Raw genomic sequence first — 18258 nt, forward strand, 5'->3', positions numbered from 1 at the left:
ATTTCTCTAAGTAACAGTATGGATCTTGGGATTTCCGTGCAAAGACAGAAACACCTGCAGTTAACACTTTGCCACACTGATGTCTAGTGCATTCAAATGCTGGATTCCTTACGTAAGCTGCTGCAATTCAACACTGCCTTTGGTGGAGATATAGGCATGAATGTGCAGTTTACCCATTTATATCAAAGGTGAGAAAGCAATCAGAGCCAAGGCGTTATTGTTCAATTGGCATGATATACTATTCACACAGCTTCAATGTACAATCAATGTTTATTAGGGAGAAGATTTTATTATTAACAATGAATTACCAGGCTTGACTCTGACCTTGAAATAAAGTTCGTACTTACCTAGTGCAATAACCCCTGCATCAGACTTTACATAGGGAAGTCAGCCCACTATCAATAACAAGCCTTTGAGTACTGATAAGCAAAGATCGCTATAGGATCTTTGCTGATAAGCTCTTAATGTTTTAGTGGGGATGCTTTGCAGGTTGGATTCCACAAATAGGGGGGAAAAACTAGCTAAGCCACATCCACTGACCTGGCTGGCACATTTAAGACACATTTAAAATCTATTAATTAAAAAACTCTATAAAATATGTATTAAAAAAATCCTAAAATGATTTGAAAACAATTTTCCAAAAAAAAAGGATCACAACAGTGACTCAATCATTGCAGAATTTAGCCATTAAGGAGTGAGACAACATATATGTGCAAGTTCCCATTAGGATGCACTGAGCCAGGGTAAGTATGAACTTTGTGTGAAGATCATTGACAAGCATGGGCAGATTGCTGTTGACTATATAATTTGCTTCATAATAAGCACTGATTGCGTATTGAGTCTTTGTGGAATTTCATATTGTGTCATGTCGTGAATAATAGCATAAAAAAAGCCAAGCTTTTCCATCGCCAGGATGTAGCCTCGTTCAGCTTAGTTTAGAGATATAGCGCGGAAACAGGCCCTTCGGCCCGACAAGGCCACGCCAACCCTTGATCACCCCGTACGCTAGTACTATCCTACACTCGAGGGACAATTTACAATTTTACCAAAACCAATGAACCTACAAACCTGTATATCTTTGGAGTGTGGGAGGAAACCAGAGCACCCAGACAAAACCCATAGGGAGAACGTACAAACTCCGTAAACACAGCACCCGTAATCAGGATCGAACCCAGGTCTCTGGAGCAGTAAGGCAGCAACTCTACCAGTGCACCACTGCGCATTCCATGATGTGACTTTACTGACTTCACGCCAGTGAAGAAACTATTTCTGAGGGAAATCCACCTGTGGGGACCAGCACTGTATTTGGCAGAGATGAATTTACACCTGAGTGCAAATCTGCTCCTCCTTTATATCTACTACTAGAAAACAATCAAGTGCGTGAACCCTGGCTGACTTTTCCCTTCCCTGCCTCAAAGTTCACCATTAATATTTACACAGGAAATCTCTTTTAAAATTGGTTTAAATTCAACTCGACCTGGATTGCCTCAGGACAACTAGACTGCAAATGTATTAAAGATAAAAGATATCTTTGACATAGCAGCTTTGTCCAATCAGCTGATCATGTTTTTCAGCAACGGCAGTCAGGTTATTGAGCTGGCACATTATCAGTGTCTCACTGCTTATCAGATTCTGATTTTTAAACTGCTGAAACCTGACGGAAAGTTCCATGAAAGGTGTACACCTGAGCTTTCGCATAAGTTAATTGCTGATTTGACATATGACACATAGCAAGGACAACAAGTGGAATGCTTAAAATTATATTAAATATTCAACACAAATATACAAGCACAAATTAAGTTCAGCGTTATTTAGAGCAACCAAATGCATATTGATTCAATGTGATACAGCATAACATTTGCGTCATATAACCTATCTTTTATTGAAGGAGCTTGTCTGGCCTTGCTTCTACTGCTGTGAAACTTAATACATACAGAGCTCAGATCTGTGTTGATGAAGTAATGAGACTTCAATTTAGAAAATTAATAGTGTGCTTACATTTAGATAGGGAATATGGGAAATTAAATGCATCGTTTGGATTTCACTTTGGATATGAGAACAAGTAGTTTGAAATTCTGTAGATATTGTCCCCTTCTCACATAATCGTTACCACTTTTCCAGAGCCCCCCTGGAAAAAAAAATCAGATACCTAATGCATAAAACAAATAGTACAAGTTGTCATGATACCTCTGTTGGTAAATGTAGAACTTATGTACATGAGAGGCAAAGAGACCCGAGAAATCCAAAAATGAAACAGTGACTTAATTCAAGGCAATAGTTGTGGTTACAAAATTAATCTTGGGAGCAACTTTCCTACTTCTATCTACTATTTCTGACATAGACACAAAATGCTGGAGTAACTCAGCAGGACAGGCAGCATCTCTGGAGAGAAGGAATGGGTGACATTTCGGGTCAAGACCCTTCCTTAGACCAGAAACATCACCCATTCCTCTCCAGAGATGCTGCCTGGTCCCACTGAGTTACTCCAGCATTTTGTGTCTATCTTCGATTTAAACCAGCATCTGCAGTTCTTTCCCACACACTATTTCTGACACACAGCTTCAAAATGCTTATAGATGTAGACTGCAGAAAAGCACCAAGATCCGACCCTATGGATCAGATGAACAACCCCCTGAGTCAGACCCATGTCTTTCAGAAGAGTAAAGCAAGAAAAAGGAAACATTGCACTTACAATGGGCTACTTTAAGATACATTGGTAGTCATTACGTAGGCAAATCGATATATATAACCATACATTAGATGTCCCTATAGCAGGCAGGGGAACACATAGACTTTAGACCTTAGACTTCACTTTAGACTTTAGAGATACAACGGCCCTTGAGCCCACCGTGTCCTCGTCGACCAGTGATCACCCCATACACTAACACTACCCTATACACTTTGGACAACTTCCATTTTCCCAAAGCCAATTAACCTACAAGCCTGTACGTCTTTGGAGTGTGGGAGTGTGGGAGGAAATTAGAGCACCCAGAGAAAACCCATGTGGTCATATGAAAAATGTTCAAACTCCATACAGACAGTACCCCTAGTCAGGGTCGATCCTGTATCTCTGGCGCTGTGGCACTTAGGTTATTTTTTTGGTGACTACAGGCGGCTAGGCTGTCGCCATATGGTTGCCACTGGGGTGTCGCCTATATGGTCATGAGTAGTCTCTTCAGTCGCCCAAAGAGTCCTAGCGTCTTTCTGGTCGCCGCTGGTTTTCAACATGTTCAAAAATTTCCGGTGACAGTCGGCGACAATGGGTTGATGCCAAAGAGCGTAGCTTGACTTCTCCTGATGTAAGTGCTGTCGTAGGTTGTCACCAGGTGCTGACTTGGGTGAATTCCATTGGCGACTACCTACGTCAACCTACATCAACCAGCGACAGGCACCGGTGACTGAATTGTCTTCAGTTGTCGCCGACAGGGTCGTAGGTTGTCGTAGCTTGTCACCGGTGGACATAGGTTGGCTTTGGTTGTCATAGGTTGTCGCCTGTGTGGTCATAGGTTGTTGTAGGTGTGGTCATGTGGACGCCCTAATGGGTCGCCGGTTGTCGGTAGCTTGTCGTAGCTTGACGTCGACTAGGTGGTAGGTTGTTGTAGCTTGTCGTAGACATTGGCGTTGGGGGGGGTCCACTTGCCGTTTTTTCGGCGACCTGCTTTGACTATGACAATCGCCAGCAGTCGCCTAAAAAATCGCCTAAGTGGGACAGGCCCATAAGGCAGCAACTCTACTATGCCACTGTGCCACTGTGCAGCCCACATAGATCTAACATCGCTAGTGGCCCCACAGAAGTTTGGACGTGTACCGATAAGGCACGGCCAGGGGTAGCAGCTGCACAGAACGGCGGAGCAGCAGTGGAAGGTACCGGAAATATTGCCAGGCCAGGCCAGGCCGACTCCCACATCACCAATCCAGTGCCGTAGCCAACACAACGGCCATTTAAGGCCAGGGTAAGACCCAATATTTATAGAAACTTAATACGTAAAACTACAGGTGGTGCTGGAAATATGGCATCTCAAGGTGTACTGCCTCAGCAGAAATCTACTACCTTATTTTACTCTACAACCATTTCACACTTAGTTATGTACGATTGTGCTTATTTATGGTATTATTTTACTTGATTATTTGCAAAAGAAGGCATTTCACTGTTTTTAGGAACACGTGACAACAAAATGACTATTTAATTAAATAAAACAGCACTTTGAATTGCCAATCCCTACAAACTGAAATTAGTATCTTTTTTTTAGAGGGGGTTGAAAAATCAAAATGCTGGAATGCTTCTTTGTCCTTTTGCAAACAGTGAAGGTGGATGTTTAATAGCTGCCTGATCCACCAGAAAGGATCTTGATTTAATGCCTCATTGAAAGATAAAAGCTTCAACAATGCAGCATACCCTGTATATAACATTAGCGTGTCAGTCTAAATTACATGTGCAAGTCTGGAGTGATGAATTTATGGAAAAAGTATGATTTATTAACTTTGAAATCTCTGATATTTGCACGTTTTTTTCCCCAGAAAATACTGTTGTTTTTTTGTTGTACACGATTACACACTATTATTAGGTATTTAACTTGGATCTGCCTCCGCAGATTAAGGAGTATGTAGAAGCTTGGAACAATGCTTCATATGCTGGGACTCAAGTATAGTCCAGCTTGACGGAATATACAGTATACTTCCCTCTGCTATGTTTCAGAGCTCTCTCAGGAATTAATTGCAATCCAGTTCCCAGTTAATATGAATGTTCATCATAAAAATGTTCTTGATTAAAATTTGATAATAAAGGCTGATGTGAGAAACAGTATCCCACTATTTGTGCCATTGGGAATAATGTTAGGATTATAGTTTAGCCAGACTGGTAATATAGATATTTATTCTAGCTCTCTGCCCCAAAGGAATCTTGAAAATAGACAGCATTGTGCTGTTTTTTTTTTAAAGTCTTACCAGATTGAAAATGTACCTACCATTCAGGGAGACACTAACAACTATTTCTGGGTCGTTTTGTGTCACTTTGGAAACTTCATTGAAATTTCCCTAAATGCCATTGTTCTATCTGAGACATATGACAACAAAACACTCTTGGCTCTTGGTTCTTGACTGCCGGTGATAGAACAACTGCACCAGGTGTCCAACTGGATCACATCAATACCCATCACCAGCCTTCATTTGGAGCATTGTGAGGGAAATTAGATCTGGTTGACCCAGATGTGGCCATCATTGGGTAACTGGGTTCTTGTAGCCAGCTCCAATCAGGATCCCTAACGAGGATGGAAGACACACCAATTTCCACCAATTTCCACCAATGCTCCTCTTGGCACAGGTCTCAACGTGGCCCACCCAATAATCTCCCCTCCGATCCCCCGGTCAGGCCAGGCTTCCAGTACATTTTCCCCTCCTGTGCTCCTTCACATTCCTGACTATCCATGCCTTCCCAATCCTCTGATTGGCTCTATCCACTGATCTCCAGGCCTAATCCATTGGGACACTTGCTATCTGAGCTTCTGACCAGCCCAGGCACCAAGGCCAACAAAGCTCCTGGTGACGGGGTTTGATGTGATCCAGTGCATAACTACTGTAGATGTTCTATCACCTTGAGTTTCCAGAGTGACACGAACCAGCCCTGAAATAGTCATTACTGTGTCTCCCTAAATATTCATGCCACCCAACCTCTCGCTACTTCCTCGATTGCCAATTTGACCTGACTCAGTTCATCCAATAGCCACCAGTACTATCTCATTCTTCCCTGCCCATCCCAAACCCCGGAGACCTGGCCTTGATCCTCAGGCAACTCTTAATCAGGCCTGTAGCATGCAATCAGCCCACAGCAGGCCACAAAATGTCTCGCTGGGGAGTGCTGAAGAAAGGGTCAGATCTTGATGGCCTTATATCCTCGCACGGATTTGTTGTCCATAATCTGTCCACTTCGGCCCAAAACTTTGCCTATTTCCTTCGCTCCATAGATGCTGCTGCACCCGCTGAGTTTCTCCAGCATTTTTGTGTACCTTATAAACATTCCTGACATGTGGAAACATTTAAAATAATTTAACTAAACACTTATAAGTAGTTAAAACATTCAAATCAAGCAGCATTTTTTTTTAAACATAGTAACTTAACCTTGCTCTCTCCCCTCTAAATCTTTGTCCTAGTACATTCCCTGAAATCACAACGGTCTCAGCTCCTGCCCCAGGTCTGATTATTGGTAGATCTGATAGGCTATTCCCCCAGTAGAACTCTTCAGAATATCAGGAATGTGCAGGAAGGAACTGCACATGCTGGTTTAAACCGAAGATAGACACAAAAAGCTGGAGTAACTCAGCGGGACAGGCAGCATCTCTGGAGAGAAGGAATTGGTGATGTTTTGGGTCGATACCCTTCTTCAGACTAGAGAAGGACTCGAGAAGCAGTCTGAAGAAGGGTATCGACCCGAAACATCATCCATTCCTTCTCTCCAGAGATGCTGCCTGTCCCACTGAGTTACTCCAGCTTTTTGTGTCTATCTTCTGCAGAATGTCAGTAAAACTCGACTCATTGCTGGTTACCAAGGGGAGTCCATTGGCAGAGTGTGCTGACACATTGGCCCTCTGAATCTGTCAGCAAATCCCAGACTTCCATGTTAGACACTGAGTGCATGGCAGTCTGGGACTTACTTTTGCTTTCAACAGCTCAATGCTAGCGTTTCCCATCGGAACTATTGGCAAAACTCAGCACAAACCTGCCCAGGATGTCTTACTTGGGTTACTAAAAACATTCATTCAGTATTCATTAAGCAATCATATCCTATATGCACACTTTTTTTTTGAAACCACAATGCAATCTCAAGCAATTAACTTTGAGGAATATTATTTATAGTGACTGGCTTTTCTCTATAGTTAGCTGAAATCATTGCTGTGTTGCATTTCTGTGGAGCACTAACAATACATGTCAGTACTGAGGTAAATGTCCTTCTGGGGTTGGGAGTGGAAGAGGGATATAAAGTTATGAATGGGGAGTAGGGTAGATATTTTGCATTGGAAGAAGAGTTAGTAAACTGTTCTTCCAGTATAATGGGAACGTTCACATGGCCTTTTCCTGGACTCAAAACGTAAGATCGTTTCATTTTCTGTCTGGTTCCACTCAAATGAGGGGGTTTGTAATCCATAGCAGCAAGAGAAATAGACATTGTAAACTTAACGGACACGGAAGGTTTCCCTGATAGGTTAAACATCCAGCTTGGAACTGAACAATGCGGCCCAGATTCCACCGACAGTCTGCTCTGAGTTAGCTGATATTCGCCAGGATGGTGATATGAACCACCAGTGGGTTTTAATCTCCCCCCGAGTGGTGGAGTGGAAAGAGAAAATGGCCAGGTTTTCCACTCCTGATTGTTATCCAGAGGTCCCACAGGAGAGTGGAATTGCACAAACATTAAATAGGAGCAGGAGAAACTACTGACCATATGCAAGTTCTTTGGTTTTTTTTTTCAAATTTCAGGGGCCCAAGATAAAATTATTTGAATGATAAATGCACACGGAATAAAATGATCATAAAAACACCAGAAATTATTCAGTGACAATCTACTAGAAAATACTAGAAAAACACAAATTGTTTTGAGTGTTGGAAGAAAGTTACAAAATGACAGCATTGACTGATATTTGGATAATAACACTTCTCAGATCCCTAAATTGGTTTGTTCTTGTTTGCTAAATGTAATCTGGCTGAGAACTACAAGGCCACTCAAACAGTATGATGGAGTTAATCAGTGTTAGGTCCTTTGACAGACAGAAAAATATGGTGACATTTTTATTACTGACTCCAATTTGCCTGCTGCTGTTCATGTGGTGTTTGTTTTTAAACTCACAAGGTAATAACTGAAGACTCACAAGAAAAAAATAGAGTAACACTGAATCATAGGCAAAGATGCCTGATTAAATGCTTAAGTATATAATTATTAAGCATTGTCAAGTGGCTGATGCAAGATTCCTGGGCTGAGTGGTCTCCAACTGCACTGTAAAAATCCAGGATTATAATTTAGATCCTTTATTATTTTAAGAGAAAAATGATAAAAAGGCATGTCAAATAAATTTAGGTTTATATAATTCTAACTATTGCCACAATTTTTAAGCGACACATCAGGTTTTTACACCTTTAATATAAGCCTTTATTTTATCCCATGTTTTTGTGTCACATTACAAAAAACCTCCTTAATGAAAATCATATTTTATAACCAAAATATTCCCAAAACACTGAATCAATGAGGTGAATCTTGATTAGCATTAAAGTGGCTTTCAGGTTTGAAATTTAAACTTTGCATACATTGTAAAACTGAGGTAATTCAATTGATGAATAGTTCAAGTAACTTTGATTAGTCTGGAATCTGCAGAGTATGATCTTGACCTTTCCTGATAGTGTGAAATGGAAAATAAGAACAGAAAACACCAAAAATATTCATCAGTTCAGGCAATAATGGTAGCGAGAGAAGCAATCTTAACATTTCAGGTTGTTGACCTTTTATCAACATTGAAAATTAGAAAACAGGCACAGAAGAGGGAGTGGGGCATTGAGGTTGAAAAACTAAATAAATGTCTGTGATAAGGTGGAGACCAAGATAAAATGATCACATAGACTAATGGACAGTAGGAGAGTAAATGGTGGGGTTAAAGGATGACTTGGCTACTGCAAAACTAAATGTGGATTTGGAATTGATGGGATTGCTCTGAGAGATAACTCAGACACAATGGATGGAATGGCCTATTCATACTGTAAAGAAATATGAAAACATAGTCAGGTTATTAATACACACATTATTATTTCACACTCGTTCTCCACAAACACTGCCCAATCCACTGAGGACCCCCAGCATTCCTGCTTTTGTTCATAAGTTGATGTCTTGTTTTTGCAGTCTTTTTCTTTTCACTTTTACAGAATTTATGTGTAATTTATGAATAATATTTTTGCGTTGTCTATGTTGCTGCAAGCTAACTTTTTATTGTACCTCTACCTCATTCATAAGATAAGTGGTGGGAGCAGAATTAGGCCATTCGGCCCATCATCTACTCTGCCAATCAACCATGGATGATCTATCTTTCCCTCTCAACCCCATTCCCCTGCCTTCGTGCCATAACCCCTGACACCCATAATCATTAAGAATCAGTCAATTTCCTCCTTCAAAAACATATCCATTGCCAGCCTCCACAGCTTTTGGTTGCAATATATTCCATAGATTCACCACCCTCTGACTAAAGAAATTCATTCTTACCTTCTTTCTAAAGGTACATCCTTTTATTCTGAGATTATTGTGCCAGAAACAGCCAATTCTGACACAAACTGAAAAGTCTGGTTATCTGAAATAGTTGAATTCAATATTAACCCCTGAGGACAATACTGTTTCCAGACAGGAGATGACATGTTATTCCGAGAACCTATTTTGGACTTCTTTGGGAAAATGTAATAGAAAGGACATAGGTTTAAGTGGAAGAGAGAAGGAAGAGAGAGAGAGAGAGAAAGCACATTGGCGCCTCTACTTCCTGAGAAGATTACGGAGAGTCAGTTTGTCAAGGAGGACTCTCTCTAACTTCTACAGGTGCACAGTAGAGAGTATGCTGACCGGTTGCATCGTGGCTTGGTTCGGCAACTTGAGCGCCCTGGAGAAGAAGAGACTACAAAAAGTAATAAATACTGCCCAGTCCATCATCGGCTCTGACCTTCCTTCCATCGAGGGGATTTATCGCAGTCGCTGCCTCAAAAAGGCTGTAGTATCATCAAAGACCCACACCATCCTGGCCACACACTCATCTCCCTGCTACCTTCAGGTAGAAGGTACAGGAACCTGAGGACTGCAACGACCAGGTTCAGGAATAGCTATTTCCCCACAGCCATCAGGCTATTAAATCTGGCTCGGACAAAACTCTGAACATTAATAACCCATTATCTGTTATTTGCACTTTATCAGTTTATTTATTCATGTGTTGTAGTCAATGCCTACTATGTGCTGAAGCAAAGCAAGAATTTCATTGTCCTATCAGGGACACATTACAATAAACTCACTTGAACTTGAACTTGAACTTGTTAAAAGGACAGTCCACTGAAGACTTTGTCTCTCCCATGAGGACTGAATGCCAATGGCCTACATACAGTAAGAGTTGCTCAAGTATAAAGTGTACACACACACCCAAACCAATTTAGATCCCTCTTCATACTTTCAATAATATTACACAATTTGAAAATATTTCAGTTCATTTTCTTAAAACTTTTAATGAGGATGATCTGTTTCAAAACTGTACTTGAACTCTATTAGTATTTGGAACACATCTTAAAGCAAATATCACTCAATGATCTGGGAGATAAAATGTATTATCTTAATTTTGTGGATTTGGATGTAGCTATCCCTGTTGTGGTGAAGTGTGCCTGGTGTTCCTGTTGTTGTAGAAGTTATGCTCAGTATTGTGGGGTTGGTGATCATATTTTCTGTTTTCCCAGTTCTGCCATGGGCTATGTAGATGTTTCATGTATCATTTCACCTCCTGGTCTCTCTCAATCTCAATTACATGCAATCCTGAAATTTTACTAGCCCTTGCTGTCTCCTCCCCTTCCTTAACCCGCTAGCTGTCTCCTCCCCCCCCCCCAACCGCCCGCCCTCGGGCTCCTCCTCCTCCTCCCCTTTTCCGTCTTTCTCCCCCCCCCCCCACCCCCCATCAGTCTGAAGAAGTGTTTCGGCCCGAAACGTCGCCTATTTCCTTCGCTCCATAGATGCTGCTGCACCCGCTGAGTTTCCCCAGCAATTTTGTGTACCCTGAAATATCAACCACAGCATTACCTTTAATTGGATTTCAGCTTTCCATAACTGCTTCTCATATACAGTATGTAGTAACGCTTGCCCTCTCAACAGCTCAATGATTAAGCATGGATGTTCCCATGTTGGCTTCTTTAAACCAAAATATAAATTCTCTCATTTCCCACAGCACAATGCATCATCTCTCATCATTCCCTGCTATTGCACAACTCTTATCATTCCCTGCTATTGCACCAGAAATGGGCAGCTCTGACACATACTGGAAGAACTGGTTATCTGAAATTGTTGAATTCAATATTGAACACTGAGAACAGTAACATGTCTAGACATGGGATGACATGCTTTTTCTTCAGTCAGTTTAATGTCTTATTTCTCCTTGGGGTCCTGGAGTATATATTTTTGCTAGTTGTTGTTCAATAGCTCAACTAGTATTTTCACGTCATTCTTAAAGATTCATTTGTGAGATTTGGGTATCCTTTGCCTCTCTGCATTTGATAATGGGTGTCATGATTGTTTACACACACACCTCTATATGGAACCATGACCTCTCTAAGAGCACAAGAATCAGATTGTAAGTAGAGAATCCTTAACTCTTTACAAAGATCTCCACACTCTCTGGAGGTGAATTGTTTTTAGTTATCATACATTTGCTTCTCAGGGATCCCTTGCTCTGAAAATAGCTTGCATACTGCTGAGTTAATTGCATCTCTCAAGTTAATTGTCCTTCTCAGTAACGGGAGCCAAGAGTCATTAACTACAACTCTGAGGTACCACTCTTGATTATGTGTGATCAAATGAATCTCCATGGAATCAGCAGGGAAGAGCTGGGGGGTGAGGGGTTATCTCTGTAGTCATCATCTCCTTTTGCTGTGCATTTCTATAATATACAGTAGGCACAAACATCATGTTGGCGTTAAAAACTGTAGATGCAGGAAATCTGAAATAAAACCAGGAATGCTGGAAACAACAGGTCAGTTCTCAGTTAATATTTCATGTGCAAAACACAAAGTGTTGGAGTAACATAGCAGGGCAGGCAGTATTTGCGGAAGAAATGGATATGCAACATTTCTGGTCACAATTTCTGACTCCATTCCCTCCACAGTTGCTGCCTGACCCACTGAGATATTACAGCACTTTTTTGCTCAACATTCTACCATCTGCAGTTCCTTGTGCCTTAATCTTGGTTTTGATGGATACAAACTTACTCTTTCCACAAATGCTGCCTGATCTGCTGAATGCTTCCAGTCTTTTCTGTTTTAGCGCTACATTGATGTCAATTTTTCTCTAGCTTGGTTGTCATTAATGCTTTATACAAGTCTCAGCCTGCATTTAATTTAGAGACAAGGTAATACAAATTTTGATTTACAGAAAAGGACACAAAGTGCTAGAGTAACTCAAAGGGTCAGACAGCATCTCTTGTAGAACAGGTGGTGTTTCGGGTCAGGATCCTTCTTCAAACCATCTGTTTTTATTTCAGACTAGATTAAGTGGGACCCGTTGGGTCCCAGCATCACACAGGAGGGCTGGTCATCCAACGCAATATTCCACCTCTCCACCAATTCTAATATTGGTGGCCAGTTGGGGGGGGGGGGCTTTCTGGAGCGCTAGTATGGGTGTTGTGGGCTGAAGGGACTGGTTTCCAGAGGGCTAGTATGCAAATTGTGTGCTAAATGGATTCTTGGGCTGGCGCCTCAGTCAATCAAGCCTGTTGTGCTGGCAACTCACTCACTCACGGCTGGTGGGCTGGTAGTTGACTCACGGCTAATCCTTGAAATTCTATTTTAAGCAGGGTATAAGGCAACCAAATTCAAGTGCAGTTTCTTACCACTTCTAGCAGGGTGCAAGGCCACCAAATTCAAGTGCAGTTTCTTACCACTTCTAGCAGGGTGCAAGGCCACCAAATTCAAGTGCAGTTTCATACCATTTGAAGTAGGGTGCAAAGCCACTAAAGACAGCGAGTCGTGACCTCTCCCTCCTCCATCTTGCAGAGACTGAGCCCCACCCACATTTCCAGGTTTTATAACCCCTCCCCCCCACCGGAAAAGGTGTGGCTTTCATGGAGTGATTGACAGGCGAGAGATTCTCAACATTTAAAAAAAAACTAATAACACTTTTATTTTTCATTGATGGGAACAATTCTCTGCATCTGCTCAGTGGATGGGGACTGAGTAAGATGGCCAAAAATCACAGCCGTAAGTGGTAGCGTTTTATCTAAAATCAATATACAGTGCAAACAGGAAGTAAGTGCATTTACAGCAGTGCCTTTTAACTTCAAGCCAAAGCACCCAAGCCACCATTTGCAGTAAGTAGTGCCTTACAACTTCATGCTACAATTTGCAGTAAGTGGTGCCTTTGAACTTCAAGCCAATGCACCCACGCCACCATTTGCAGTAAGTAATGCCTTTTAACTCAAGCCATTGCATCCAAGCCACCATTTGCAGTAAGTAGTGCCTTTCAACTTCAAACCACACCCAAGCCACACCCAAGCCACCATTAGTAGTAAGAGATGCCTTTCAACTTCAAGTCAAAGCTCCCAAGCCACCATTTGCAGTAAGTAGTGCCTTTTCTACTTCAAGCCAAAGCTCCCAAGCCACCATTTGCAGTAAGTAGTGCCTTTCAACTTCAAACCAAAGCTCCCAAGCCACCAATTGCAGTAAGTAGTGCCTTTCAACTTCATGCCACCATTTGCAGTGCCTTTCAACTTAATGCCAAAGCACCCAAGCTACAATTTGCAGTAAGTAGTGCCTTTCAACTTAAATCCAAAGCACCCAAGCCATCATTTGCTGTAAGTAGTGCCTTTCAACTTCAAGCCAAAGCTCCCAAGCCACCATTTGCAGTAAGTAGTGTCTTTCAACTTCAAGCCAAAGCAACCAAGCCACCATTTGCAGTAAGTAGTGCCTATCAACTTCAAGCCAAAGCAACCAAGCCACCATTTGCAGTAATAGTGCCTTTCAACCAAGCCAAAGCAACCAAGCCACCATTTGCAGTAATAGTGCCTTTCAACTCCAAACCAAAGCTCCCAAGCCACCATTTGCAGTAAGTGGTGTATTTCAACTTCAAGCCACCATTTGCAGTAAGTACTGCCTTTCAACTGCAAGCCAAAGCACCCAAGCCACCATTTGCAGTAAGTAGTGCCTTTCATCTTCAAGCCACACCCAAGCCATCATTTGCAGGAAGTAGTGCCTTTCAACTTCAAGCCAAAGCAACCAATCCACCATTTGCAGTAAGTAGTGCCTTTCAACTTCATGCCACCATTTGCAGTAAGTGGTGTATTTCAACTTCAAGCCACACCCAAGCCACCATTTGCAGTAAGTAGTGCCTTTCAACTTCAAGCCAAAGCACCCAAGCCACCATTTGCAGTAATAGTGCCTTTCAACTTCAAGCCACAATTTGCAGTAATAGTGCCTTTCAACTTCAAGCCAAAGCTCCCAAGCCACCATTTGCAGTAAATAGTGCGCTAGTATGAACCATTTTAGAACCAATAGACATTTTTTTTGCAAGCTTTAGAACCAATAGACACTTTTTGCAAGCTTTAGAACCAATAGACATTTTTTGCACGCTTTAGAACCAATAGACATTTTTTTTGCAAGCTTTAGAACCAAGAGACATTTTTTGCAAGCTTCTGCAAGCATTTTAGAACCACTAAGGGCACATACATTTGAGTAGACATGTGTCCAGTGTTATTCACAGCTCAGAGAAACGTGACCCTCTGCCTTCCTCCATCTTGAAGAGACTGTGTGGCACACCACTTCCTGGTTTTATATTCCCACCCCCTGCCGCCAGCGGGGGCAGCAGAGAGAATGGGGAATTTTGTAAAAACATTAATATCTCTGTCATTTTTAATCCACGGGGAAAATCCTCGGCACGCTTGTGGCGAAAGGGGGCTCTGAGCGAGGTGGCCAAAAATGACGGCCGTAGGTGACGGCGTTCTCTCGGAAATCGCAGCACAGATGGCCAACACCGGTCAAGAACAGACTTTTAGTAATATAGATTTCAAGCATTGCAATATTTTATTTCTGGATTTTTTTTAACTGTTTGTATTTCAGAGCATTTTTTTATTTTAGAGGCTCAGGTGTTACTTCAGTAGGTGGTGCTGTCTAGCAATCTTCGTTGTAGATTTGGTGACTATTTTCTACTATACATGTCCTTTTATGGTAAAAGGTCAAATCAAGTTGTGTTTATTGTCATATGCACAACTGCACAACTACAATCAGAGGTTTTGGGGAGAAGGCAGGAGAATGGGGTTAGGAGGGAGAGATAGATCAGCCATGATTGAATGTCAGAGTAGACTTGATGGGCTGAATGGCCTAATTATACTCCCATCACTTATGATCTCATTAATGAGGTAGTGGTACAATGGAAATTTAGTTTGCAGCAATATAGACAACATAAAAATATCATTTATAAATTACACATACATTTTGCAAGACAATGAAAAGGAAAAGACTGCATAAACAATATATCAGTGCAAAGCACAATTAGAATACAACCCATGGTAGTGCAAGAGGTTGTCTCTAGAGTTTCATAGCTCAGGTTGGATTAGAGTTGTGCAGGTTGGTTCAAGAACTTGATGGCTATGGGAAAGTAGTTGGTGTTGGGCTTCAAGCTTCATTACCTTCTGACCAACAAAGTGGAACATCTTACAATAATGTACAATTGCCTATCATTCTCTTTCTTTATGAACGAATCTAGTTTCGGCTGATGCAAGTGCATTAGATGCAAGTACTATCAGTTCACCATCTGGCACCAGCAATGCTGCTTGGCTTTTAATAAGACCTGTAAAATGAATATCTTTTGCTGCAGCATCATTGTTTTCATTCACATCATCTTTTGGCATTGTTTATGTTTTTTTTTCCATTTGGAAGTCCACACTGTACAGTTAATTAATGGGACTTAGTTGGCTCCTTTGCAGCTCTCCTATGTGACCAAACTCCAATAATTGGGCATCCCTTGGACTATGGTAGGCTACCAGTGTTCCAAGCCATTACATTTATTCTTATTGCTATCCAAGCACCATATTGTTTCTTTTTTTTTCACATGTTACACAGTAATATAATATATTTTCCAGTGAACTAGAACACAAAATGCTGGAGGAATTCGACTGGTCAGGCAGCATCTGAGAAGGGAATGGACAAGGGAAGTTTCAGATCAGGATAGACACAAAGTTCTGGAGTAACTCAATGGGTCTGGAGAAAAGGAACAGGTGACATTTCGGGTCGGAATCCTTCTTCAGGCTGATCAGGATCAGGACCCTTCTTCAGAAACGTCCCATCCTCAAGTGCTGCCTGACCCGCTGAGTTCCTCCAGCACTATATGTTTCAAGATTCCAGCATCTGCAGTCTCTTGTGGTTCCAGTGAACCAAGTCTGTTTAAATAATGGTTCGGTGGCTGGAAATGTGCACTCTGACCATGAACAAACCCATGTTCCTGACTCCTGGTGTTCCCAGTCCTGGTGTCCACCTTGCCTGCTCTCTGGACTCTCGGCTCATATTCTGAACTAATGAATAGCCAGATGCTGAACTATTAGGTTCTCAATGGCTAAATATTGGATTATTGGAGATTTATAGTACTCCAAATTCCTGGCATTTTACTAATAGAATTTCCTATTTAATAGCATTGTGGAAATACCCTTACTGTAAAAGCAGCAGTTCAAGAAAATACTTGCTTGTTAAAGGCAATAAACATGCAATAAACAAACACAGAAATGCAATCAGCTGTGTATTAACATTAAATGTTTATCCCTATAAGAGCAAATTACTTTCAGCTGTAGAAAGATAGATAAAGGAAGAAGGTTTATGGTGATTGGAAAAAGAAACAATAATGATTTGAGAAAATTATTTTTACCAAGCAATTTTTAAAGTCATGGATTCATACAGCATGGAAACAGAGCCTTCGGCCCAACTTGCCTATGCCGCCCAAGGTGCCCTATCTACACTAGTCCCACCTGCTCGCATTTGGTCCATATCCCTCATGATTTTATACACCTCCATAAGATCACCCACATGCTCCTGCGTTCCAAGGAATAAAGTCCTAGCCTCCCCAACCTCTCCGTGTAGCTCAGATCCACAAGTCCCGGCAAAGATCGTTAAATCTTCTCTGGACTTTCCAGGTTAACAACATCCATCCTTTAGCAGGATGGCCAAAACTGAACAGAATATTACAAATGTGGCCTCATCAATGTCTTGTACAATTGTAACATAACATCCCAACTACTATACTCAACACCCTGACTGATGAAGGCTAATGTACTAGAAGTCTTCTTGGTATTTAAAGGAAGCCACTTTAAAGGAACTATATACTGTACCTGTACTCCTGGATCCCTCTGCTCTACAACTTATAATTTGACCTGCACTACCTGATTGGAAATTGTGTGAAATTTGGTAAAAATAATTTACTCAAATCAGTATTGTTCCTTTTTCCAATCACCATAAATCTTCTTCCAAGTTCAAGTTCACATTTATTGTCACATGTGCCAATTGGTACAGTGATATTTGTGTTACCATACAGCCATACAAATAAAAAGATCACAATACACGATAGAGTTTAACATTAATATCCACCACAGCAGCATCAACGTTTTCCCACTATGATGGAAAGCAATAAAGTTCAGTCATCTTCCTCATTTTTCACCCGTGGTCGGGGCCTTTGAACCCTCCGCAGTCGCTGCTATGGACGACCCGATGTACAGGCCCTCTTGCCAGGATGATCAGAACTCCGGCGTCGGAATGGATCGGAACACACTCGCATCTTGGAGTTTCCGAATCGGCCACGTCTTACCAGAGACCGCGACTTCCGAAGTACACAGGCCAAGCTGGACGGAGCTCCCTCACTGGCGACCCCCGGCAAAAGATCCCAGGCCTCCGCGATGTTAAAGTCTGCGCCACGCCCGCGGCTAGAAACTCCACAGACCACAGCTCCATGGTGTTAATCAGCAAGCCCAACACTCCGGAGCTCCAACACAGGCGATGCGCGGGAAGGCATCGTCCCGCTCTGCGATGTTAATTCAGTGCTGCCCCTCTGCTGAAGCTCTGGGCCGTCTCTGGTAAGAAAGGCCGCACCAATTCAGTTGTTAGGCTGCGAGGGGGGGGGGGGGCGAAAATACGACACAGGTAAGTGACTGAGAACGGTTTCCCCCTATACCCCCCCCCCCACCACCCTGCACATCCCTATATCTATCTTTCTGCAGCTGAAAACAATTTGCTCATGGGAGTGGGGGGGGGGGGGGGGGGGATCAATAATGAAGATCAATTATTGATTGAAGATCAATAATGGCAGCCACAGGACTTCATTGCAGGGGTTCCTCAGGCCAGTGTCCTAGGTCCAATTATCTTCAGCTGTTCTATCAATGATCGTGCTCCCATCATGATGTCAGAAGTGTATGGATATTTGTTGATAATTATACAATTACTCACCAAGGCTATTCTGATGGTCCCTTCCAAACCATAAATTGTATTACCAAGAAGGATAAGGCCAACAAACTTGTTGGAACA

This window comes from Amblyraja radiata, chromosome 5 (genome assembly GCF_010909765.2).
Source record: "Amblyraja radiata isolate CabotCenter1 chromosome 5, sAmbRad1.1.pri, whole genome shotgun sequence".
NCBI lineage: Eukaryota > Metazoa > Chordata > Chondrichthyes > Rajiformes > Rajidae > Amblyraja > Amblyraja radiata.